The sequence below is a fragment of the Marmota flaviventris genome, chromosome 16 (genome assembly GCF_047511675.1).
Source record: "Marmota flaviventris isolate mMarFla1 chromosome 16, mMarFla1.hap1, whole genome shotgun sequence".
In the NCBI taxonomy this organism is placed as follows: domain Eukaryota; kingdom Metazoa; phylum Chordata; class Mammalia; order Rodentia; family Sciuridae; genus Marmota; species Marmota flaviventris.
Genome location: NC_092513.1, coordinates 47,614,290 through 47,639,359, shown reverse-complemented (window position 1 = coordinate 47,639,359; position 25,070 = coordinate 47,614,290). Strand labels below are relative to the sequence as shown.

The 25,070-nt window shown below is 41.3% G+C and overlaps 1 long non-coding RNA gene across 1 annotated transcript; it reads right to left on the bottom strand.

The window, feature by feature from the left end:
- Nucleotides 1-1,578: 1,578 nt before the first annotated feature.
- Nucleotides 1,579-24,755, bottom strand: LOC139702235 (uncharacterized). The gene is made up of 4 exons (XR_011704825.1): nucleotides 24,528-24,755; nucleotides 23,644-23,875; nucleotides 22,379-22,540; nucleotides 1,579-1,941 (listed from the first exon to the last, which is right to left on the bottom strand). It is a non-coding gene; the product is annotated as an uncharacterized lncRNA (long non-coding RNA).
- Nucleotides 24,756-25,070: the final 315 nt, after the last annotated feature.

Below are 25,070 nucleotides of genomic sequence, written 5' to 3'. Positions count from 1 at the left end.
AAAAGTTGTGGAGATGGATGGTGATAAGGGCTGCACAAAAATGTGAATATCTAATGTCATTGTGCAATGTACAACATCTGATGTCTACTTAAAATGACAAATTTTATGTTAAGTGTATTTTACAACAATGTTTTAAAAGGCAGGAAAATACGCTGTGCTTTTCACTGACCCTTAGGCCTTTGCTAAAGAAGACTTGTGGGTGTCCTCAATGGTAAGTATGGACGGTGATCAGGCTGCCCAGGGTATGCGGATCCCCGTTCAACAACTGACTCCACAACAAGAACAAAACATACATGAATTAAAATATTTGTTTACAAGTCTGTTATAAATTTTGCTAATAAAAAGGAAGTGAGCTACATAGTTGACACGTCATAAAAAAATATACAGCATTCTTTATTTTAAATTCCACACAACCAATAGATTTTCAAGGAATGATTTTATGGATTCTTGTGAAATTCTTTTGCATCTGCAGCCAATAATGTTTGCAATTGATATACAAGGGTAGCCCTCACATGAAAGTTGGCTTGGTATTTTCACTTAATAAGGAAGACAGAAATGACAAAGACATGCTGGAATGTCACTCTCCGTCAATGATGTAAGTGATTTTTTTGGTGCATTAGATAGTAATTTTTACACACTGGAAGAATATTTCCAAAATTTCTTATGTTTTTCATAATATAAGAGCTATAGGCTAAATCTGCTTTTTTTTTTCTTTTTCCTTGTGTGTGTGTGTGTGTGTGTGTATGTGTGTGTGTTTGGTACTGGGGATTGAACCCAGGGTTGCTCTACCACTGAGATACATTCCAAACTTTTTTACTTTTGCTTTGAGACAGGGTCTCACTAAGTGGCTGAGGCTGGCCTCCAACTTGGAATCCTCCTGACTCAACCTCCCAAATCACTGGGATGACAGGTATGTGCCACCAAATCTGGCAGCACACAATTTTTCCCTTACCATTTTCCATTGGTTTTCTCCAATGTCCATCAATGGATGAATGAATAAATAAAATATGGGTATATCCAATTTTTCTTCTCTTCCTTTTTCTGGCTCAGAAGAGCATAATTTTAAAATGGGACCAGAGGACTCAAAGGAAATCTGTTGCAGGCTCAGCCTTTCGGGGGCATTCTTTTGGTTTCTTTGATATTAAGTGCCACCTCTTAAGGATCTCAACAACCAGAGGAGAGGGGAAAGTTTCACAGGATTATTTTTTCCAGGGCTGCGGACCAAACACAGGGCATGTTGCAAGTGCTCTACCCTGAGCCACCCAGGATGCATCTTAAGTTATATCCTTGTAATGCTCACCCAATACACAGCTTTTCATTAATGAGAAAAGCAGAGCAAGGAAGTCGTGAGGGAAAGCCATCAAGCCCTATAATAAAACGAGACAATAAAAACAGTGCAAATTTCTAGAGGGCTGATTAAGAAAATGTCTTTTTTACAAACCTCAATAGCTAGTCATCAAACATTAACTAATTCATGTACCTTTTTAAAGAAAATAGATGGCTATTAAACCCTTCTTAAAGAAAAATTCATTTTCATGAACCTCGAGTGTTGCTTTAAATTATTTTTATTAGGTACTTAAAGAGTCCAAACATAAAGTAGACATAAAGCCTGAATGTTTATAACCCTCACATAAACATAAAAACAAATGCATTGGAATATAAAAACCACAGAAATCAATCATGCTTTAATGAGGAGCATTAATTTCATATGATGAATATTGTTCTTGAAAGCAAGTTGTCACTGTTGGGTGAGATAGCTGGCTTGTTGAAAACAATATTTGATTCATCAGTGAGTGGATAAATCTCATCATTGAGACAATAGATGGCAAATTATAGCACCGCTGTGGTCCCCAACCCTCACGGGCTCTTCTCTGCCACACGATTGTCAAGGAGTGAAATTAGGAAGTATTTCTTCTCTGCTCTGTTCTCCCATGTTTGCCACTGTGAATAAATAAACAACAACAACAAAAAAAGAAAAACCAACAAAATCACACTCACAGGATAGTTCATAAGTGGCTTTACTATTTAATTTTGCAGTGTTACATTTCCTGGAGTAGAGCCCAGTGGTAGTGCACTTGCATAGCATGTGTGAGGAGCTGGGTTCAATTCCTAATACTGCCCCCGCCACAAAAAAAAAAAGTTTCCTGGGGAAAAAAATTTATCTTCCTTTAACTGACCTTTCTACCCAGCAATGGGAAATGTCAATCTTCTCCCAGAAGTTGGCTAAGTTGCAGGGGGCCCAGGTCTTAAGAGAATCCTGTTCTACACTCATTGGCTTCCTGTCTGTCGTCTTAATCTGTAATATTCTGGTCCCAGGGGTCTTGACAGGTAGCACTTGCCCTGCATTCCTGACAAGAGGTCAGCAGTCCCACTGGCCTGTGCACTCCGTGTGCCTGAGTCAATCTCTGCCAGTCTTGGTGGTACCCAGGAAGTCTGTAAACTCATTGGCTTCGTTGGGTGGAGAGAGACAGGCCTTGAGCAAGGGGTGGTGGGGAAGCCATCTCTCCCAGGCATCTCTAAGCCCCTACCTGCCCTGCTGTTCTTTCTGCTCATTTCACACAGAGCGCCCTGGTAGAGCTAGCTGCATCTTCTCACAGGGCTGCAGGTGGAAAGGGGCACACAAGCCCCTCTGTCCTCATGACTTCAGCCTAATCTGGGGGTTTTACTGTACCCGTCCCCCCAGTCCCCATGAGTTCAGCCCAGAAAGCATCTGGTCCAGCAACTCTCCTGTGCTCTTCTAATAGAGACTATTTCTCTACACAAGGGTAGAAATGGCTCTTACATCATTATTTATTGTTTTGAATCAATTTATAGACAAAAGCTGTGATGTATTAGTGAATGTTTTAAAAGTGCTTCTCCTTGGCCAGTGTTCATGGTGTAAACGATTCCAGTGGTTTTGATGGCAAACCCCCGTGTGATGTCACTGATCAGGGAGTTTGGAAGAAGTTCACCATCTGCCAGCTCAGACACACCCCTGGCTATCGCCAAGGCCAGATTTTTAGAATATAAAATCCTTCTCATCTCTTTGAAAACCCAGGACTTACAGTGGACAGCCTTCCCTTTCGGGACTTTTCTCCTTGCTGTACATTGAAAGACCCTTTTTTAGAACTCAGAGCTAATAATTTGTCTCTTTTGTCAATCCTCTCCTGAGGACAGTGTATTTGGAGACCTATCTCTATGTCCCTAGTGGTGGGAGATTAATGGGGACAAGAAAGCCTGGGGGGACCTCAATATCTCAAAATATTATCCACCACTCACATACAGCTTATTTTTAATGGCTTGAAATAGCAACCATATCGCCAATAGAGGCTCCACAAAGAAACTCCTATCAAACTGACATGAACTTAAAACAAAGGTTGCCTCATAAGGTTAGTGATGGGGAATTGGGAAAAGGAGAAAGAGAAGCAGGGAAGGAGGAGAATCCCTGAGACAGGGTTATTACCAATACATTTTGTTCACATTTAATAATGTAATGGCTTCAGCAATGCACTCATTAAATGCAACTAGGTGCCTGTGCTAGTCAGTTTTCCATCACTGTAACAAAATACCTGAGATAATCAACTTACAAGGAGAAAAAATTTATTTTGGCTCAGAGCTGCAGAGGCTTCAGTACATGGTTGTTTGGCCCCATGGCCTCTGGGCCCATGGCAGAAACATATGGCCGGGGAAACTGCTCAGAGTCATCAGAAAGCAAAAAGAGAATAAAAGGAGCCAGGGTTACAACATCCCCTTTGAGGGAACGTCCCGCAGTGGCCTAATTTACTCCAACTAGACCCCCATTCTTAAAGGTTCCATCACCTTCCACTAGTGCCAGGCTGGCAACCAAGACTTTAACACATGGACCTTTGCAGAACACCTTTGCAGATCCAACTACAGCACTATCTAACCTCATTTTAAGATGTCGTAAGATTACGTTCCAGGTCTGGAAGAAGGGGAGGCCCTCCTAGCCCTCTACTCAGACTCTGCAACTATGGGCTACAGCAGGGAGAGGAGGAGATGTGTCCGTAATGCACACTCCTTGGGCCCAGCCCCACCTCTTCTTGCTGCCTCTTCTGAGGCTATGGGGACAGATTTCTGTACCGTCCCACATTCTCCAACTTCCAAGCTACTGGGAGACCCCAGCAGTGAGAGAGTGGGCTGCAGATGCACTGGTCCTCTGACTCCTGGACCCGAGGTGCTTAAGAACCCAAACGGAAACTGAAAAATAAGAGAATCTTATATGTAAGTGTTATAGTTTGGATGTGAGGTGTCCCCAGAAGCTCATGTGTGAGACGATGCAAGAAGGTTCAGAGGAGAAATGATTGGCTTATGAGAGTCTTAACACAATCAGTGAATCAATCTCTTGATGGGATTAATTGAGTGGTAACCAAAGGCAGGTAGGGTATAGCTGGAGAAAGTGGGTCCCTGGGGGTGTGCCTTTGGGATATATATTTTGTTTCTGGAGAGTGGAGTCTCTCTGCTTTCTAATCATCATGTGAGCTGCTTCCCTCTGCCACACTCTTCCACCACGATGTTCTGTCTCACCTCGAGCCCCAAGGAATGGAGCCTGCTGTCTATGGACTGAGATCTCTGAAACTGTGAGCCCCCAAGTAAACTGTCCCCCTCTACTACTGTTCTTGTCAGGTCTTCTAGTAACAGATGGGGAAAAAGCTGACTAAAACAATAAACTATCTGTTGATGACTTGCAAATTGTCTCCTGTCCCCATCTCTCTTAGCTGACAGAACAGTCAGTGAACTGTCTGAGGTACCTCAAAGTGTCTTTCACTTTAAATGGTGAAGAATAATTCAAAGTGAAGCATGATAGAGACATCAGATTCCAATTAACCTAACCACTGATTATTTTTGCTAACTGGGAAAGGTGTGGGGTCAAGTCTAGGGAATTCTCTATTTACTAGTTAGTTCTGTGATTTTGCAAAAGTTAGTTAGCAGGAATTAGCTGTATTCCTTCATATGTAAGTGGAAATAATATATTATAAGGTTGATGTAAGGATTAAATGAAATTTTATGTAAAAGAATGATTTGTGAGGCTGGCATGCACAGGACACTGGGTTTGATCCTCAGCACCACATAAAAATAAAGATGTTGTGTTCACTGAAAACTAAAAAATAAATATTAAAAAAATTCTCTCTCTCTCTCTCTCTTTAAATAATAAAAAAAAAGAATGATTTGTGGGGCTGGGGTTGTACTCAGTGGTAGAGCATTTGCTAAGCACATGTGAGGCACTGGATTTGCTCCTCAGCACTACATAAAAATAAATAAATAAAATAAAGCTATTGTGTGTGTGTCTACAACTAAAAATTTTTTTTTAAAAAAAGAATGATTTGCAAGCTAGAGTTCTATACAATGTTTGCTAATTATTCCATGTGAATTTCCTCAAAGAGAAAGAACACATGTTGTTTAGGAACCACAGCATCCAGCCCAGAACCTAGACCAGATTTTAATTCTTAAAAGAGCCACTTCTATTAGTTATATTAACAGAAATCATTTATAATTGGATTTTGGAACACTGAAAATGTGAGGGGAAAGCATGAAGTAATTCAAAAAGAACAGTAACTGAGGAGCAGCTACCACCCTGGGGCTGGGGGAGCATGAGGAGGCTGCAGCCACTGGGATTTGGAGCTGGAGGGGCGCCCCGCTGAGACGGGCATCTCTGAGGTCAGCCATTGTGCAGAAACTGGAAACAGGAACTTCCAGCTACTGAAGTCAACTGTTGTTGCCAAGGTGAAGAATCACTGCTGTGAGGACAGTGACAGCCGAGCCAACCATGTGGGAAAGGGCCCGTCCCACTTCCCCTCCAGTCTCCCTGGAGCTCCCACTATAGACACAGCCAGCAGGGAACCCGCTGGTAAAGGGGAAAATACAGTAGGTCCCCTCCAGGGGGTGACGTTACAAGACCCCCTGTGAACACCTGCGTTGGAGACATTCATACCTATATGATAAAGTTTAGTTTATAAATTAGGGGCACAGAAAGAGATCATAATAAACTGAAACAGTTACAATATGCTGTAATAAAAGTTATGTGACTGCTTGCACTCCTCTCCCTCAAAATTTCTTATTGCACTAGACTGAATTTTTGAATCCCAGTTGACCTCAGGTAACTAAAGCCATGGAAAGGGAAGAAGCTTTGGATAAGGGGGACTGCAGCACAGAGCAGACTTCCGGTCTCAGCACCCTGGCAGTGTGTGTCAGGTGGGGAGGGTTTGAGCTGAGAAACAACTGCTCAGAAACCACATTACAGTTAATTGATGAAAGGGACTTTGCCTGTGGGTGAAGATCAAGGGCTATACTTCCATGGGCTTCTTTTTGAGTGATCAGAGGACAACACTTGAGTCCCAAGGGTCTTAGGTAACCAGAGCCCCACCCAGGCTGATACCACCTTCATCCAGAGTATAGCCTGACCCTTCCACATCATCCTCGCCCACAGGGTCATGCTTGTAACTGCCTGTTATGGTTTGGATTGAGGTGTCCCCCAAAAGCTCATGTGTGAGATAGTGCAAGAGGAGAAATGATTGGGTTATAGGAGTCTTAACCCAATCAGTAAATTAATCCCCTGATAGGGATTAACTGAGTGGTAATTGAGTAGTAGGGTGTGGCTGGAGGAGGTGGGCATTGGAGGTGTGGCTTTGGGGTATATATTTTTATATATGAAGACCCCTTTCTCTCCCCCCTCCCTCCCCCTTTCTCTGTGTGCTTTCTGACCATCATGTGAGCTGCTTCCCTCTCCCACACTCTTCTGCCATGATGTTCTGCCTCACCTGGAGCCCCAAGGAATGGAGCCAGCTGTCTATGGATTGAGACTGGGAATTGAACCCAGGACCCTGCACATTGCTAGGGAAGCCCTTTACCACTGATTTACATTTCCAGCCCCTCCAGCACATTCTGACTGGGGATTTGACCTGGCTCCCTGGGACAGACACCCAAATGGCCTCTGTGGGTTTAATGACAGAGAAATAGGGCAACTTTGGCAACACTATATCCCTTTCCACACCCCCTTCTCCAAAGATAACATCAATTCCACCCAGACTATGAAAGGACTTCCCTGGTAACATGGCAAATGGATTTCCTGGCTCAAACTTAAGAAAATTTGTGTCTTTTTTTTCAAGTCAGAATCTAAGTGAAGTTGTTATTTCTTGAGTGTCTCTTGAGACGATGTGGAAGAGTTATAACCCATCCATCTATCCGGTTACTGCAGACAGCTAGATGAAAAATTGCCATGTGGCTCAGAAGAGAAGGATAAATTCCTCCCACCCACAGAGGCTAACCATTTGCAGACACTCAGCTCTGATTTCCCCAAAAGAAAGCAAGGAGGGGTGGAGTGAAGCCGTGCTAGTCTTGGTTGGCGTTTTCTTCCAAATGCATTGCAGCTGTCTTATTCCAGGACAGGGAGCATGATTAAACCTCTTCCATAGACAGAATCTACCCTGGGGCCCTGGTAAAGTACAGTGTCCACTTCAGCTTCCTCCCTAATTTCTACCTCTTTCCAACGGGCCCATTTCCCTTCAGTCTACCGAAGGGTATGATGTACTTTCCTGCTGGCCCCCAGCTACCCTGGCATCCTGATCTCCACCCCAGCCTTGTAGGCAGGTGTTGTCTTCCCAGACAGAGCTTTGTGCTCCCAACCTGCCCTTTACTGCATCTTCCCCCTGAAGGATAACCAGTCTCATGTCTCAGTTTATCAGGGCTCAGTTTCCCAAGGGCCTGTTTGGTTATCTCAGCAGACAGGAGGCAAAGGAGGGCACTGGAGTTCGATGCACAACAGAAATTGGGAATGGAGAATTTCTCCAGATTCATGAGTATGAGAGCAAATACCACCAAACTCTCTGGTCCCACATGTGAACCCAGCACCATGACGATTTCTAAAATCCAGGTAGTGAGCATTTACTAGTAAGTACTGGGCTTCTGCCACCACAGCTGGTTGATGTCACACAAGCGGGAATCTCACCTACTCAGTCAATATCACAGGGGAAAGGTGACAAGAATCAACATAAAATGCCTACAATTGGCCATCTGCTGCAGCCAAGCACTTCAAGCATCCTCATAAACATGGTCCAAACATAGTCAGCAGACAAGAGCACATCTTGAGCTGACAAAGTGACCAGAGTGCCTGCCTCCACAATGTGGGCCAACTGCATCCTTAGGATTGCATCCTTAGATTTCATTCTTCAACATTTTGTTAAGTGACCTATTTTATCACATGGTGACTGCCTGGTAGACCATGCTCTGTATGGATGCCAGAATGTAGAGGAAGGTGCCATTAAGAGTAAAGAGTTATTGGTATTTATTCTGTGCTGCAAATGCTGTTTGACAAGTCACTGTGTCAAATAAGAGTCAGCATTTACAGGGCACTTACCATATGTGCCAGACAGAGGTAAATAAGCTGTATATCCACTCTCTCGTTGAATCCTCACTAACATTAGGAGGTAGGTTTATACATCAGTCTTTTGTGAGTTTAACTACTAAGAATCAACACCTGATTCTCTGGGGGATCCATTGAAACTGAGTATCTGACCTTGCAAAGCTAAGGGCTTGGACATGGTGATCCTGCCAACATAGAGCCACCCCAAGGGTGCCAGGCTGAAACACATGGTTGGATTCTCCGAAACTGTCTTGATTACAACAGAGCTCATCTGTTCCAGCCCTTGGATGACCCCAGCAGCTTATCAAAGTCGTGATTTCCTTGCAGGATACAAGACTCCAAATAGGCAAAACCCAGATCTGAACAGAGGCATGAGATGGAATTCAAATGGACCCAGTCTCTGAGGAAACTCCAGTGGTCCCCATCATATACGCTTTACTTTCAAGGACTTGGAAATGGATACAAGAGTGCATTCCATTAAAGACGGGTGACGTGTCTCAGTCCATAGGGGCCCAGGAGGTGTGGGGTTAGGAATGCATTGGTGAGGATTCTTGCTGCTCTGGACAGGACTGGAACCCCCACTCCTGAACAAGTCCTTCCTGGTGGAAGATTTGAAACTGGAACCACTGAGACAATAATAACATTATCACAAAGTGTAAATATCCAAAAGGAGAGATCAGGATTATTCTGATATTGTGTCGCTTTTAGCCTCCTTTCAGCCTGAGCTGGTGACACCAACAACCGATTGCCCCAGGGCCTGGGGGGCACCCACCCCCTGCCCTCCTATAATTTATAACAGCACCGTGTGCTGTCATTGTCCTAAGATGTAAGCAAGGGCTAAGTGGGAGGTCTCATTTGGTAATTAGACCCTTATTGTAGCTCTCAAAAGTAAAGCCAGCCCAGCAACTTGCAGTGATAGTAAAATATTCCTATCCTCTTCCAGACATGGATACTGACCCCAAATGCCTATGTTCATGGTAACAATATGAAGCGTAGGTTTTGAAAGTCAGAGAAAGTGTGCAAAACGGTACATGCCTATGATCTTAAAGATAGATAATCTTCAAATATTTACCTACAGTTGAGTGAAGAGGGACCCCATGTGGCATCTGCATGGTCTCCCATGAGACATGAATTGGAGTAAAGATGGTATTTAAAATATATTTTTTAATACATGTATCTATTTAGTACATTTAAAAACACTCCTCTCCTTTCCTATCCAGGTCTCAGGGAAGTCCCTCTCACAGATGCCATGTCCTGGGGTCCCCATTCATTTGCTCCTTCTCCACTAGCATTGAAACAGGAAGACAAAAATCCCTCCTTCTCCTCTTCCTCCACAATCAAATAAAGGAGATAAGATTGTAAACAATGAGCATAGTATTTGTGGTGTTTTACTGTAAGAATGAGGGGAATCATACAAAAGGACTGTCTCCAAACAGGGACAGAACAGTTCCAAGAACAATTCCAACTGTCTCTTTCAATCAAACCAAGCATGGCAACCTGTCCACACCCGAGAGCGATTGGAACATCTAATCCTTGGAGCTCTCCGTGGCTGTGTGGACAGAGAACATCGATCAGTCTGACCAAAACCTGCGGCCAGAGTAATTCTTGGAATTTTTCTTTTGCCATTATTTTAAGAAGCAGTTTCAAAAGAGCGGTGATGACAAATTGAATGGGAATTTGGATGCATCAATGAGAATAATTTATAGGCAGAAAAAAGTGGTGATTTTGCATGTTTTAGATTTTTTAATGATTATTAAAGTAATACAACTTGAAAATATGGCAAAGCGTAATGAAAAAAAAATCACAAATAACTCTCCTCCTGACCTGGGAGTGAACAACTTTTTCAACCTAATAGGTGGAGCTAAATGAATCTTCCATAATCAACAGCTATCCTCAAATGTCCTGACGTCTACCCTCCTTTCAAAGAGTTTCTCTTTCACAACTCCAAAGACACCGTTTGTATGCCCTTGTGACGCCAGCCTTTGGGTTCACCCCTCTAAAGTGAATGTTCAAGAAGGAAACTTCTGCCCAGAAATATTCTTTTCTTATCTGTTCCCCAGAAACACAATTGTTATGTTACTGCTAAATTTGGCTAAATCTAAATGTCCATTGCTTTCAACTATTTTATAATAAAAGGTAAACATGGGTTGAGTATCCTTTATTCCAAATGCTTGGGACCAGAAATATTTCAGTCTTTGGATTTTTTTTGTTTGTTTTTTGATTTTGGAATATTTGCATAAACATAATAAGATATCTCAGGAGTGAGATGAAATCTTAGAGTGGTTTGGATTTGCATTTCTCTAATTGCTAGTGATGATGAACATTTTTTTACAACAATAAGTGTTGGCGAGGGTGTGGGGAAAAAGGTACACTCATACACTGCTGGTGGGACTGCAAATTGGTGCAGCCAATATGGAAAGCAGTATGGAGATTCCTTGGAAAATTAGGAATGGAACCACCATTTGACCCAGCTCTCCCTCTCCTCGGTCTATACCCAAAGGACTTAAAAACAGCATACTACAGGGACACAGCCACATCAATTCACAATAGCTAAACTGTGGAACCTAGATGCCCATCAATAGATGAATGGATAAAAAAAAATGTGGCATATCTACACAATGGAATATTACTCAGCAATAAAAGAGAATAAAATCATGGCAATTGCAGGTAAATGGATGGAGTTAGAGAAGATAACGCTAAGTGAAGTTACTCAATCCCAAAAAACCAAATGCTGAATGTTTTCTTTGATATAAGGAGGCTGACTCATAGTCGGGTAGGGGAGGGGGAGCATGGGAGGAATAGGTGAACACTAGATAAGGCATAGGGGTGGGAGGGGAAGGGAGGGGGCATGGGGTTATTAATGATGGTGGAATGTGATGATCATTACTATCCAAAGTAATGAAGACACAAATTGAATATACTATGTATAAAACCAGAGATATGAAAAATTGTGCTCTATATATGTAATAAGAATTGTTACACATTCTGCTGTCATATATTTAAAAAATATTTTTTAAAAGATATCTCAGGGATTGGACCTAAGTTTAAACACAAAATTCACTTGTTCCATATACACCATATACACAGAACTTGAATGTAATTGAATGCAGTATTTTTAATAATCTGTGCATGAGAAACAGTTTGTGTAACAAAGTTGGAAGGTCTAGGATAGTCTATTTTTTAATATTTATTTTTTAGTTGTAGTTGGACACAATATTTATTTATTTTTAAGTGGTGTTGAGGATCGGACCCAGGGCCTTGCAATTGCTAGGCAAGTGCTCTACCACTGAGCCATAACCCCAGCCCCCTTTCCCCACCCCCCTTAGGAATATTGAATAAATTGTTTTCTGTGTGCCTGCATTGACTGTAAGTTGTCACAGTAGGTTGGGTGTAGAAATTTCTACTCGGGGCTCACATCAGTGCTCAAAAAGTGTGCATTTTGAAACATTTCAGATTTTGGAGCATTTTGGATTGGGATGCTAACTGGCAATGACCGTTGGGTATTTCCCTAGAGAACTGGCTCCTACAAGAAAAAGGGGGCACCCCCACACCCCCATACTCTAGGCCTCTGAGTTAGGAGCAACATGTCACTCAAGACAGTTCTTACTCAGGACTGGGCCCTTCCAATGTTAGGCAGCCCCTCTTGCTAGTGATTCTTTTAAAGCCTAAAGGGGCCTTACTCTAAGTTTAAATATGGCTATTCTTTGAACAAAATTCATCTCAGGGTGCTAGCTCTCCAGTGGCTAATCTGTCACCTGAGAAAGCTGGTCTGGGACCCAAAAAACAAATCACAGAGATACCTCCTTCTCCTTTGAAAATAACCACTTTTCCTCATGCTTTCTAGCTGTTGAAATTAATTTAAAATAGCAGTGAGACCAAGCTGTGCAGTTTCACGTGAGAATTTCCCATCTTTCCGTAAGCATCCAGTCTTCTCACAGTGTGTTTACATATCCAACTTAGACACGGCTCTGGGGTCATTAAACCCCCAATTGATTAAATCCCTGGAATTGTCTTTGAGAAAGTCATTCTGTGTGTTTATTAAATGGAATTATCTAGTGTCCTTCAGATTCCTTTACAATGAACTAATTCCCTTGTTCCTTCTGAATTCTTTGATGTCCCAAAAGCTTCTGGAACATTTTACATGAGACTTTTTATAGGTTCTTCTTCTTTAGAAGCAGGAAGTTGATGAAAACACCCAAACATTTATTTTCATTCCCAAAATTGGGATGGAAGATGTCTGGTGGATTCTAAAAATAGCAAAAGCCATTCAACACTGAATTTGGTCTTTACCAGAAGATCCAATGGATTTAGATTGAGTCTGAAATTTTTCCAAAGCCTGGACAAATCCTAATAGCCCTCCCAATAAGGTTTGGAGGCATCTCCACACTTGTTAATATTTTCTTGGCTCTGTTACACCTGGAAAATTTGCTTTATTCTTTTCCTTGATGGGATAAATGATTATGATAACAATAAACATATCTGACAATAAAAATTTACCTTCATGGCACCGTTCCATTCTCTTTTATAATACGAAGTGGTATGTGATAGTCTATGGGTCATATTCATCTTGTTGCCTTTTTAAGAAAGTAACTGAATGAATATGTATTCACATAGCATAATTGTAAAGTGAACAATTCAGAGGTCTTTAGTACTTCACTATGTCGTACAATCACCATGTTTAATCAATACTAAAATCTACCCTGTAAGCAGTGTCTTGCCATCCCTTCTTCCCCCAACCATGACAACAACCTATTTGTTTTCTGTCTCTTTGGAGTTATCTATCCTGGCCTCTTTCACCTGGCACAATGGTTTCGATGTCCACCAACATTATGTCATGTCAGTACTTAGTTCCTTTTGCTAGCTAAATAATATTCCATGGTGAGTGTGCCTTCAGTATCCTTACCCATTTATTCATTAATGGGCATTTGCCCTGTTTGGGTCTTTTAGCTATTGTGAATAGTGCTGTTGTAAACCCACATGTGTGTATACTTGCTTGAATCTGTTTTTCTGTTCTTTTTAGCTTATACCTAGGAGTAGAATGGCTGGACATGGTGTAATATTATACTTAACTTTTTGAGGATGTGCTGAACTATTTTTCACAATGGCTACACCATTTTACATTCCCACCAGCAATGTGTGAGGGTTCCATTTTCTCTACATTTTTGCAAATTTTCCCTTTCCAAAAAAAAAAAAAAAAAAATTCTTATAGCCATTCTAATGTAATCACCTTTTTTGTAAATAAAATTTTTATTGGAACATATCCATGTCCATTTGTCTACATGTCTACAATGGCAGAGACTACATAGCTCCTAGGGGAAAAGAATACTTACTGTCTGACCCTTTAAGAAAAACGTTGCTGGGCTGGGGCAGAGCGCTTACCTAGCACAAGTGAGGCACTGGGGTCAATCCTTAGCACCACATAAAAATAAAATAAAGGTTATTAAAACAAAAGAGAGAGATAAGAAAAAGGCTGCTGAACTGTCTTAGAATATTATCTTTTCTTTTTTGTCACTTTCACAATTCCCCCAAATAAGACCCAACCATATTGTTGACCTTGGGTGAGTCAGCCTATTTTTAGTGTTAAATTTCCATATCCAAAAAAAGATAGTGGAAGGCTAGTTGATTCCTAAGACCTCTTCCAGCTATAAAACAAGGCTCTTTCCCAGACGGGAAATTTGCTCTTTATACTCTTTTTGTGCAGTCTGTCATCTGCCACCGTTTTCCTAGCTTGAATGAATAACCCCTTCCAGAATTCTCTTTGATTCATTGATCATACAAACAGGGGACAGTAGCCAATTCCTAGATCTGTGTTCTTTCTTAGTACTGGTTTGCAGGGATTTGGTGGGATTGTCCTAAGAAGTTATGAATGAACTATCATATGGAAATTTCCGGCTCGTGTAGAGAAGAAAAAAAAGGAATCCTGTTAAAACTGAATGGTGTCATCGATGGTTTTTTAAACACACAGATGTGTTCAACTTAAGACTTGGTCCTCTTTCTCCAGTCCTCCACCTGGGGAGGAAGGACCAGGAAAAAAATGAGAGAGAGAGAGAGATTATACATTAGTATCTCACAAAAGGAATTCCTGAAGTTGGACAACATTTATTAATAACTTATTCATTCCATTAAGAAGTTGTAAGAATGAACACAATCATTTCTAAGTGCTGTAGTTGGATGTAGCTTGAACGTTCCTCAGGAGTCCATGTGCTGGAGGCGCTATTGGGAGGAGGCAGAAACTTTAGGAGATGGGGCTTAGTAGAAGAAACATTGATTGGGGTCATGCCTTGAAGAGAATATTGGGACCCTAGCTCCTTTCCCTCTCTTCACTTCCTGGCTTCCTCGAGAGGGCCAGCTTTACTCCACCAGGCACTCCCTCCTTTGATCTTCTGCCTCACCACAGGAGCCAACAAATCCTGGACTGAAACATCTGAATCTGTGAGCCAAAATAAACCTTTCTTCTATATAAGTGGATTCTCTCAGGTATTTTGTCATAGTAGCAGGAAGCCAACACAATAAAGGACCTTGATCTGATATCCCTGCCAAATGTTGGGTGTGGATAAGACCCAAAGGAATGTTATAGCTCTTCATTTTTAAAATGAAGAAACAGACATGACTTGTTCATATTTACAGGGTAAATTAGTTGCAGAACACAGATGAGACCCAGGTGTCCTGACTCCAATTCAATGAAAAAAAAGTACCAGGGCAGTGACAGTTTAGAAGAGCCAAAGCAAGTTTTTAGACCAATGTGAGCAGTGATTAGGGTGAAGTATACAGGCCAGCCAGAAAGTAAGGGCATGTTCTTCTGGACTGACTTTTCTGACACCAGGGAACATGTTTCTGTTATGGTCACAAAGGACTCATCTACTGTGTGCCCAGGGCCTGACAGAAGTTAGCATCCTTATATGCACCGCACAGCTGTGCAGAGGAACATGCTTTCTTTTGGCCTGTAGAGAAACCCTTTTAGGAATGAATTCTATGAGTGCTTCTGATTAGACTTCCACCAGAATTAATGACAAAATATTTTAGAAGAGGATTACAAACGGGGAAGATGGCAGCGAATAGAGTGCATCACCCCCGTGTACCGCGTCACTGCGCAGGTGAATAACAAGTTAGAACGGCCAAAAACTATCTTATTAGGAATTTCCAGCAAAATTGGGGTGCACCGAAACCTAGAGGAAGGATTTCCATCGCCCGAGGATCGGTTACTCGGGCTCAACCGCGAGTGAACCATATGCCCGGAGATTCAGGCTGTTTGATCGGCAGCCCGCCCCGCTGCTAGAGACTGCTGCGCGCCGGGAAACAGCCTCCCTAGAAACGGCGAGCCAGCAACGCAGAGGAACGGTGCTGCAGATTCTGTGGGCTCCTGCCGGCTGTGCCCTCACTGTGCTCCAGGCTGAGTTCTGGGTTTGAGACGGGGGAAGGAAGCGGTCCAGTTCTGTCCTCCACACCGGACAGCCCACCGAGGAAGCCAGCGGCCACCATCTTGGAGAGCTGACGTCATCATCGCCAGTTTTCACAGATTGCAGCAGCGATAGAACAGGAGAGATATTGGAACTATAAAAACCAAAACAAATTTAAAGAAGAAAACACAAACAAAGCAGTCAAACAGAGTTGGAAAGTAACTTGAGCACCAAGAAAAAACAAGGGAAAAAAGGATTACAAACAATGGAGGACAACTTAAATTCACAGGAGAACCTAGAGGCATCAGAAAAATGGACAGAGAAAGAACTCAAGGCATACCTAACTCAGATGGAACGGAATCTTAGAGAAGACATTAGACAGCAAGTCCAAACAATGAAAGTATACTTTGAAAATGAATTACATAAGCAAATTCAAATGGCAAAGAATGAGTTCTACCAGGAGATAGAGATTTAAAAAAAATCAAACACTAATCCTAGAAATACAGGAAACCATAAACCAAATTAAAAACTCAAATGAGAATATTACAAATAGACTAGATCAAATAGAAGTCAGAACATCAGATAATGAAGACAAAGTTTATCAACTTGAAAAGAATATAGTCAACACAGAAAGGATCCTAAGAAATCATGAGCAATCCATCCAAGAGATATGGGATGTCATAAAAAAAACAAACTTGAGAGTCATTGGGATAGAAGAAGGTGTAGAGGTTCAAACCAAAGGAATGAACAATCTACTGAATGAAATAATCTTAGAAAACTTCCGAAATATGAAAGATGGAATGGATTGCCAAATCCTGGAAGCCTATAGGACCCCAAACATACAAAACCGTAATAGATCAACTCCAAGACACATAATTATGAAGATATCCAACATACAGAACAAGGAGAGAATATTAAAAGCTACGAGAGAAAGGAGGCAGATTACATTCAGGGGTAAACCAATTAGGTTAATGGCTGATTTTTCATCACAGATGTTGAAAGCGAGAAAATCCTGGAACAACATATTTAAAACGCTGAAAAATAATGGATTCCAACCAAGAATACTGTATCCAGCAAAATTAAGCTTCAGATTTGACAATAAAATTAAAATATTTCTTTTTTTTAAAAAAACTCTCTCTCTTTATTTATTTATTTTAGTTTTTTTTTTTTTTTCGGCAGACACAACATCTTTTGTTTGTATGTGGTGCTGAGGATCGAACCTGGGCCGCACGCCTGCCAGGCGGACGTGCTACCGCTTGAGCCACATCCCCAGCCCCAAATTAAAATATTTCATGATAAACAAAAGTTAAAAGGATTCACAGCCAGAAAACCGGCACTGCAAGGCATTTTGAGCAAAACACTACAAGAAGAGGAATTGAAAAATAGTGCCCAAAACTAACAGTGGGAGGTAACTCAGTAAAGGGAAGGAAAAAAAAACAAAAAGGAAAAACTAGCCATATCAAAATAAATAAATAAATAAGCATGACGGGAAGTACAAACCATATATCAATAGTAACCTTAAACGTTAATGGCTTAAATTCACCAATCAAGAGACATAGGCTAGTAACCTGGATTAAGAAAACAAATCCAATAATATGCTGCCTTCAGGAGACTCATATGATAGGAAAAGACATACACAGGCTGAAGGTGAAAGGTTGGTGAAAGGTTGGGAAAAATCATACCACTCACATGGCCCTCAGAAGCAAGCAGGAGTGGCCATACTCATATCAAATAAAACCAACTTCAAACCTAAGTTAATCAAAAGGGAAAAAGAAGGACACTATATACTGTTAAAAGGAACCATCCACCAACAAGACATAACAATTATCAATTTGTATGCACCAAACAATGGTGCTGCAACGTTCATAAAACAAACTCTCCTCAAGTTCAAGAGTCAAATAGACCACAACACAATAATTATGGGTGACTTCCACACCGCTCTCTCCATTGGACAAATCCTCCAGACAAAAGCTGAATAAAGAAACTATAGAACTCAATAACACAATCAATAACCTAGACTTAACCGACATATATAGAATATATCAACCATCATCAAGTGGATACACGTTCTTCTCAGCAGCACATGGATCCTTCTCAAAGATAGACCATATATTATGCCATAGGGCAACTCTTAATAAATATAAAGGTGTGGAGATAATACCATGCATCTTATCTTATCATAACAGAATGAAACTGGAAATCAATGATAAAAGAAGGAAGGAAAAATCCGGCATCACCTGGAAAATGAACAATATGTTACTAAATGATCAATGGGTTACAGAAGACATAAAGGAGGAAATCAAAAAATTCTTAGAGATAAATGAAAATACAGACACAACATATCGGAATCTATGGGACACAATGAAAGCAGTTTTAAGAGGGAAATTCATTGCCTGGAGTTCATTCCTCAAAAAAAGAAAAAACCAACAAACAAATGAACTCACACTTCATCTCAAAACCCTAGAAGAGGAAGAGCAAAACAACAGCAAAGGTAGTAGAAGGCAAGAAATAATTAAAATCAGAGCGGAAATCAACGAAATCAAAACAAAAAAGACCATTGAAAAAATTGATAAAACTAAAAGTTGGTTCTTTGAAAAAATAAATAAGATTGACAGACCCTTAGCCATGCTAATGAAGAGAAGAAGAGAGAGAACTCAAATTACTAACATACGGGATGAAAAAGGCAATATCACAACAGACACTACAGAAATACAGAAGATAATTAGGAATTATTTTGAAACCCTATATTCCAATAAAATAGAAGATAGTGAAGATATCGATAAATTTCTTAAGTCATATGATTTGCTCAGATTGAGTCAGGAAGATACACACAATTTAAACAGACCAATAACAAAGGAGGAAATAGAAGCAGCCATCAAAAGACTACCAACCAAGAAAAGCCCTGGACCGGATGGATATACAGCGGAGTTTTACAAAACCTTCAAAGAAGAATTAATACCAATACTTTTCAATTTATTTCAAGAAATAGAAAAAGAAGGAGCTCTTCCAAATTCATTCTATGAGGCCAACATCACCCCGATCCCGAAACCAGACAAAGACACTTCAAAGAAAGAAAACTACAGACCAATATCTCTAATGAACTTAGATGCAAAAATCCTCAATAAAATCCTAGCGAATCGAATACAAAAACATATCAAAAAAATTGTGCACCATGATCAAGTAGGATTCATCCCTGGGATGCAAGGCTGGCTCAATATACGGAAATCAATAAATGTTATTCACCACATCAATAGACTTAAAGATAAGAACCACATGATCATCTCAATAGATGCAGAAAAAGCATTCAACAAAGTACAGCACCCCTTTATGTTCAAAACACTAGAAAAACTAGGGATAACAGGAACCTACCTCAACATTGTAAAAGCTATATATGCTAAGCCTCAGGCTAGCATCATCCTGAATGGAGAAAAACTGAAGGCATTCCCTCTAAAAACTGGAACAAGATGCCCTCTCTCACCACTTCTATTCAATTTAGTTCTCGAAATACTAGCCAGAGCAATTAGATAGACAAAAGAAATTAAAGGCATAAAAATAGGAAAAGAAGAACTTAAATTATCACTATTTGCGAATGATATGATACTATATCTAACAGACCCAAAAGGGTCTACAAAGAACTACTAGAGCTAATAAATGAATTCAGCAAAGTGGCAGGATATAAAATCAACACGCATAAATCAAAGGCATTCCTGTATATCAGTGACAAATCTTCTGAAATGGAAATGAGGACAACCACTCCATTCACAATATCCTCAAAAAAAATAAAATACTTGGGAATCAACCTAACAAAAGAGGTGAAAGATTTATATAATGAAAACTACAGAACCTTAAAGAGAGAAATAGAAGATCTTAGAAGATGGAAAAATATACCCTGTTCATGGATAGGCAGAACTAACATCATCAAAATGGCGATATTACCCAAAGTTCTCTATAGGTTTAATGCAATGCCAATCAAAATCCCCATGGCATTTCTTGTAGAAATAGATAAAGCAATCATGAAATTCATATGGAAGAACAAAAGACCCAGAATAGCAAAAACAACTCTAAGCAGGAAGTGTGAATCAGGCGGTATAGTGATACCAGACTTCAAACTATATTACAGAGCAATAGTAACAAAAACAGCATGGTACTGGTACCAAAACAGGTGGGTGGACCAATGGTACAGAATAGAGGACACAGAGACCAATCCACAAAACTACAACTTTCTTATATTTGATAAAGGGGCTAAAAGCATGCAATGGAGGAAGGATAGCATCTTCAACAAATGGTGCTGGGAAAACTGGAAATCCATATGCAACAAAATGAAACTGAATCCCTTTCTCTCGCCATGCACAAAAGTTAACTCAAAATGGACCAAAGAGCTTGATTTCAAATCAGAGACTCTGCGCCTGATGGAAGAAAAAGTTGGCTCCGATCTACATATTGTGGGGTCCGGCTCCAAATTCCTCAATAGGACACCCATAGCACAAGAGTTAATAAGCAGAATCAACAAATGGGACTTACTCAAACTAAAAAGTTTTTTCTCAGCAAGAGAAACAATAAGAGGTAAATAGGGAGCCTACATCCTGGGAACAAATTTTTACTCCTCACACTTCAGATAGAGCCCTAGTATCCAGAGTATACAAAGAACTCAAAAAATTAAACAATGAGATAACAAATAACCCAATCAACAAATGGGCCAAGGACCTGAACAGACACTTCTCAGAGGAGGACATACAATCAATCAACAAGTACATGAAAAAATGCTCACCATCTCTAGCAGTCAGAGAAATGCAAATCAAAACCACCCTAAGATACCATCTCACTCCAGTAAGATTGGCAGCCATTATGAAGTCAAACAACAACAAGTGCTGGCGAGGATGTGGGGAAAGGGGTACTCTTGTACATTGCTGGTGGGTCTGCAAACTGGTGTGGCCAATTTGGAAAGCAGTATGGAGATTCCTGGGAAAGCTGGGAATGGAACCACCATTTGACCCAGCTATTGCCCTTCTCGAACTATTCCCTGAAGACCTTAAAAGAGCGTACTACAGGGATACTGCCACATCGATGTTCATAGCAACACAATTCACAATAGCTAGACTGTGGAACCAACCCAGATGCCCTTCAATAGATGAATGGATAAAAAAAAAAATGTGGCATTTATACACAATGGAGTATTACGCAGCACTAAAAAATGACAAAATCATGGAATTTGCAGGGAAATGGATGGCATTAGAGCAGATTATGCTAAGTGAAGCTAGGCAATCCCTAAAAAACTAATGCCAAATGTCTTCTTTGATATAATGAGAGCAACTAAGAACAGAGCAGGGAGGAAGAGCAAGAGGAAAAGATTAACATTAAACAGAGACATGAGGTGGGAGGGAAAAGGAGAGAAAAGGGAAACTGCATGGAAATGGAAGGAGACACTCATTGTTATACAAAATTACATATAAGAGGTTGTGAGGGGAGAGGAAAAAAAACAAGGGAGAGAATTAAATTACAGCAGATGGGATAGAGAGAGAAGATGGGAGGGGAGGGGAGGGGGGATAGTAGAGGATAGGAAAGGTAGCAGAATACAACAGTTACTAATATGGCATTATGTAAAAATGTGGATGTGTAACCGATGTGATTCTGCAATCTGTATACGGGGTAAAAATGGGAGTTCATAACCCACTTGAATCTAATGTATGAAATATGGTATGTCAAGAGCTTTGTAATGTTTTGAACAACCAATAAAAAAAAAGGACTCATCTAGTCTGTAGATGGCTGTGAAAAAAAATCTGTATAAATAGCTGGATTTTACACTTTGATTTCAAGGTGGAAAGAAACTGATCAGAAACCTCTTATTTCAAGGTTAAACCAGAGGGTGCTTAATAGTTTCTTACTTAATTGATGTCCATTTGAATTTCATAGGCTCTGTTAAAACATTTAGATCTCGAATCCACTGTCATCTAATTGTCCTTGGACTTTTCCAAGGTATAATATGGGGTATGATATGAGGGTCTCCCTAAGTTGCCAGGCTGGGCTTAAACTCACAATCCTCCTCCTACCTCAGTCTTCTGAGTTGCTGGGATTACAGGTGTGCACCACCACGATAAGGAGGCTTATTAGACAGAATATTACAGAGGTGCTATGGTTTGGATCTAAGGTGACCCCCCAAAATTATTGGATTATGAAAGCTGTGGCCTAATCAGTCCATTCTGGTTTGAATGGACTAACTGGCTGGTAACTGTCCAAGCAGGGAGTCTGGCTGGAAGAGGTGGATCACTGAGAGCATCCCCTGGAAGGGTTCACCTTCCCTGTGGCCCCTTCCCCTCTCTCTGCTTCCTTGGTTGCCACGAGCACAGTGGTATTCCTCCACCACGCTCTTCCGCCATGATGTTCTGCCTCACTTGGGCCCAAAGCAATGGAGTTTCAGCTGACCACGAACTGAACCTCCGAACCATGAGCCGAAATAAGCTTTTCCTCCTCTAAGTTGTTCTCGTCAGGTATTTTTAGTCACATCAATGAAAACCTGACATGGAAGGATGCAGATGACAGACAGGGATAAAATGCATAGGGCAAGATATGGGAGAAGGGCATGGCATTTTCGTGCCCTCTTTGGGTGACATCCTTTGGACACCTTTACCTCCATGGCCCAGTTTGAGACAGTGTTGATGTATAGTCAAAACAAGCCCGGGATGCTCCATGGATTCTGCAGTACTGTGTCTCTGCAAGGTGATCTTGAAGCCCAGTCCATCACATGGAGGAACAAAGGCTCCATAGAACCTTCCAGAACTTTGCCCTTGAGCTGAAAAAAAAAAAAATCATCATAATTCAGAACCTAATTCCAGGAAAGAATGTTTTCATGAGAGTCAATGGGTGTCACTGATAATCATAATATAAGTTTAAAGAGGATAGTATAGGAAATAAATGGGACATTCTAGGAAAAAGATGCTTAATCATATTCCCTGGCATAGTGTCTAGTACCTAGCAGTTGCCTGGTTAATGTTAACTATTGTATTTCATCTTAGAAAAGTCAGATACAAAGCCAATAGTTCCCCACCCTTGTCCAAGGCTTTTCAACTTTTCATGTTTTCAGTTACCTGTGGTCAACTGGAGTCCAAAGATATCAAATGGGAAATTCCAGAAATAAGCAATTCCCTTTAGCTTATTCCATTCACACTGTCTCACTCCATCCAACCCAGGACGTGAGTCATGCCTTTGTCCAGTGTATCCTCACTGTATACACTACCTGCCCCTTAGTCACTTAGTAGCCATCTAGGTGACGGACTGACTGAGGCAGCACTTATTTTACTTACTAATGCTCCCAAGCTACTAGAGTAGTGATTGTGTCATTTGGATATGTCAAAGAAAAGCCATAAAGTGTTTCTTACTAGTGAAAAGGTAAAAGTTCTTACCTTAAGGAAAGAAAATAAATTGTATGCTGAGGTTGCTAAGATCTACCGTGAAAACAGGTCTTCCATCCATGAAATTGGGAAGAAGGAAAAAGAAATCCATGCTAGTTTTGCTGTCCACATCTCAAATTGCAAAAGTTATGACCACTGTGCATGCTAAATGCTTAGTTAATATGGAGAAGGCATCAAAGTTGTGCATGTACTTAATGGAAAAACATTGTGTGTATGAGGGAGGAAGGGTGGAGACCCAGTACTAACTGCAGTTTCTAGAATCTACAGCAGATCTTGGAATATATCCTCAGCAAATAAAGGGGGGACTAATGTACAAAGTGCAATGGAGTTGAACCTTGACCTCCTATCAGTGACTCTGGAACCCTGTACCCACAAATTACCTATTATTTGATCTGCACAGCCAATTAACTGAGTATCAGAATAAGGAGAGGAAAAAGGTATTCGAAAGCAATTACAATGAATCCCATTCGATAAATCCTCTCACCTGAGAAGAGAATTCCTTGCCTCCAGGATTCAGAAAGGTATGCTTTGAGTGAGTTTGTCATCCACCTTCCCATAATGTATGCAGGGGACAGTGCAGGGGCCATCCACAGGCAGGCTGCACAGCAGCAGAGCTCCTTCCCATCCTGGACCATGTGTAACTTGTGGCAATGGGTGGGCAGAGGGCACTGGAGGCCACAGGGGGTGGGAAAAATATGGCCCAGCTTCCTGAAGCACTGAGTTTATGAAGCAGAATGCAGACGTTTGCATGAATTTTCTTTTCAGACAAAATATGATACCTCCAAGAACTTTCTGACACACCATATTCCATTTCCAGCTGTGCCTCCAGTTCCACGGGGACTGTGTGCTTTGCTCTGCCAAGGAGGGCTCTTGGGGAAGAGTTGGTGGTGCTCTGGGGTAGGGCAAAGAGCACTGGACCAAGAGGCAGCAGGAGCAACCTGCAGAATCCAAGTTCAACTCCACCTGTCTCCCTCTCCCCAGCCACTGTCACTAAGGACACCATATTAGCTCCAGCACCCACCATCACTTCTCTGGATTACCTTCTTTCACAGAGAAGTGATCTTTTGAAATCCAGTTAGCTGAGCCCATTTTCTCTCTGGTGTAAAGACCTCCCACACATCACTCTGGCCTACGGGGTGAAGTCTGCATTTCTATAACTGGCACAAGGCCCCTCATAACCGGACCTAAAATGCCTTTGAAGACTTTGATATTCCAATACCTTGCACACACCCTACTTCCCTCCACTCCTCGGCTCCCCGTTCCTTGTTCCCCTTTGGGCTCCACCCAGGGAAACCTTGGTTCAACTCTAGGAGACCTCATCCACAGAGCAAGGGTGACCATGCCAGATGGCTGTTAGCACATACTGACCTCTATTTGTTCTCGTGTGCTTTTGTAGGTGGCAGAGAAAGCTTCTTCTAGAAGTTCTTTGGAAACTCAATCTCAGCAGATTTTCTTATTTCCAAATAGAATTAAAACAGGAAGTGAGAGTCAAAAGTATGCTCCACTGTGACAAAAGTCACATTATGAAACCAAAGTGTCCTCATTTCTTAGGAAGCTCCAGTCTCCTTGGGGGCAGAGGGATACTCCAGGGCTTCCATCTGAGACTGCAGAAACTCTCTTGCTTTGATTTCACTCTGAAATGGGGGCAAAATGTTCTCTGGTTTTGAATGCCAAAGGAAGTCCCCCGAGGAGCCCAAGTCAGATGGGGGAAGAAAGGGGCTGCAGAGAGCCAGGTAGAGGGCCAGCGGGTGCTTGAAGAGACAGAAGTGTTTCCTCTATTGAAAAAAAAAAAACTTCTGTAGAAGAAGTCCTGGGTCCCCAAGCAAGTCCAATTTCACTAAAAAATCTGAGCTAAGCTCTGCCAACCAATTCAGGCTCCTTCCAGAAAGAGGGAGGAATAGTGGCTGTCTT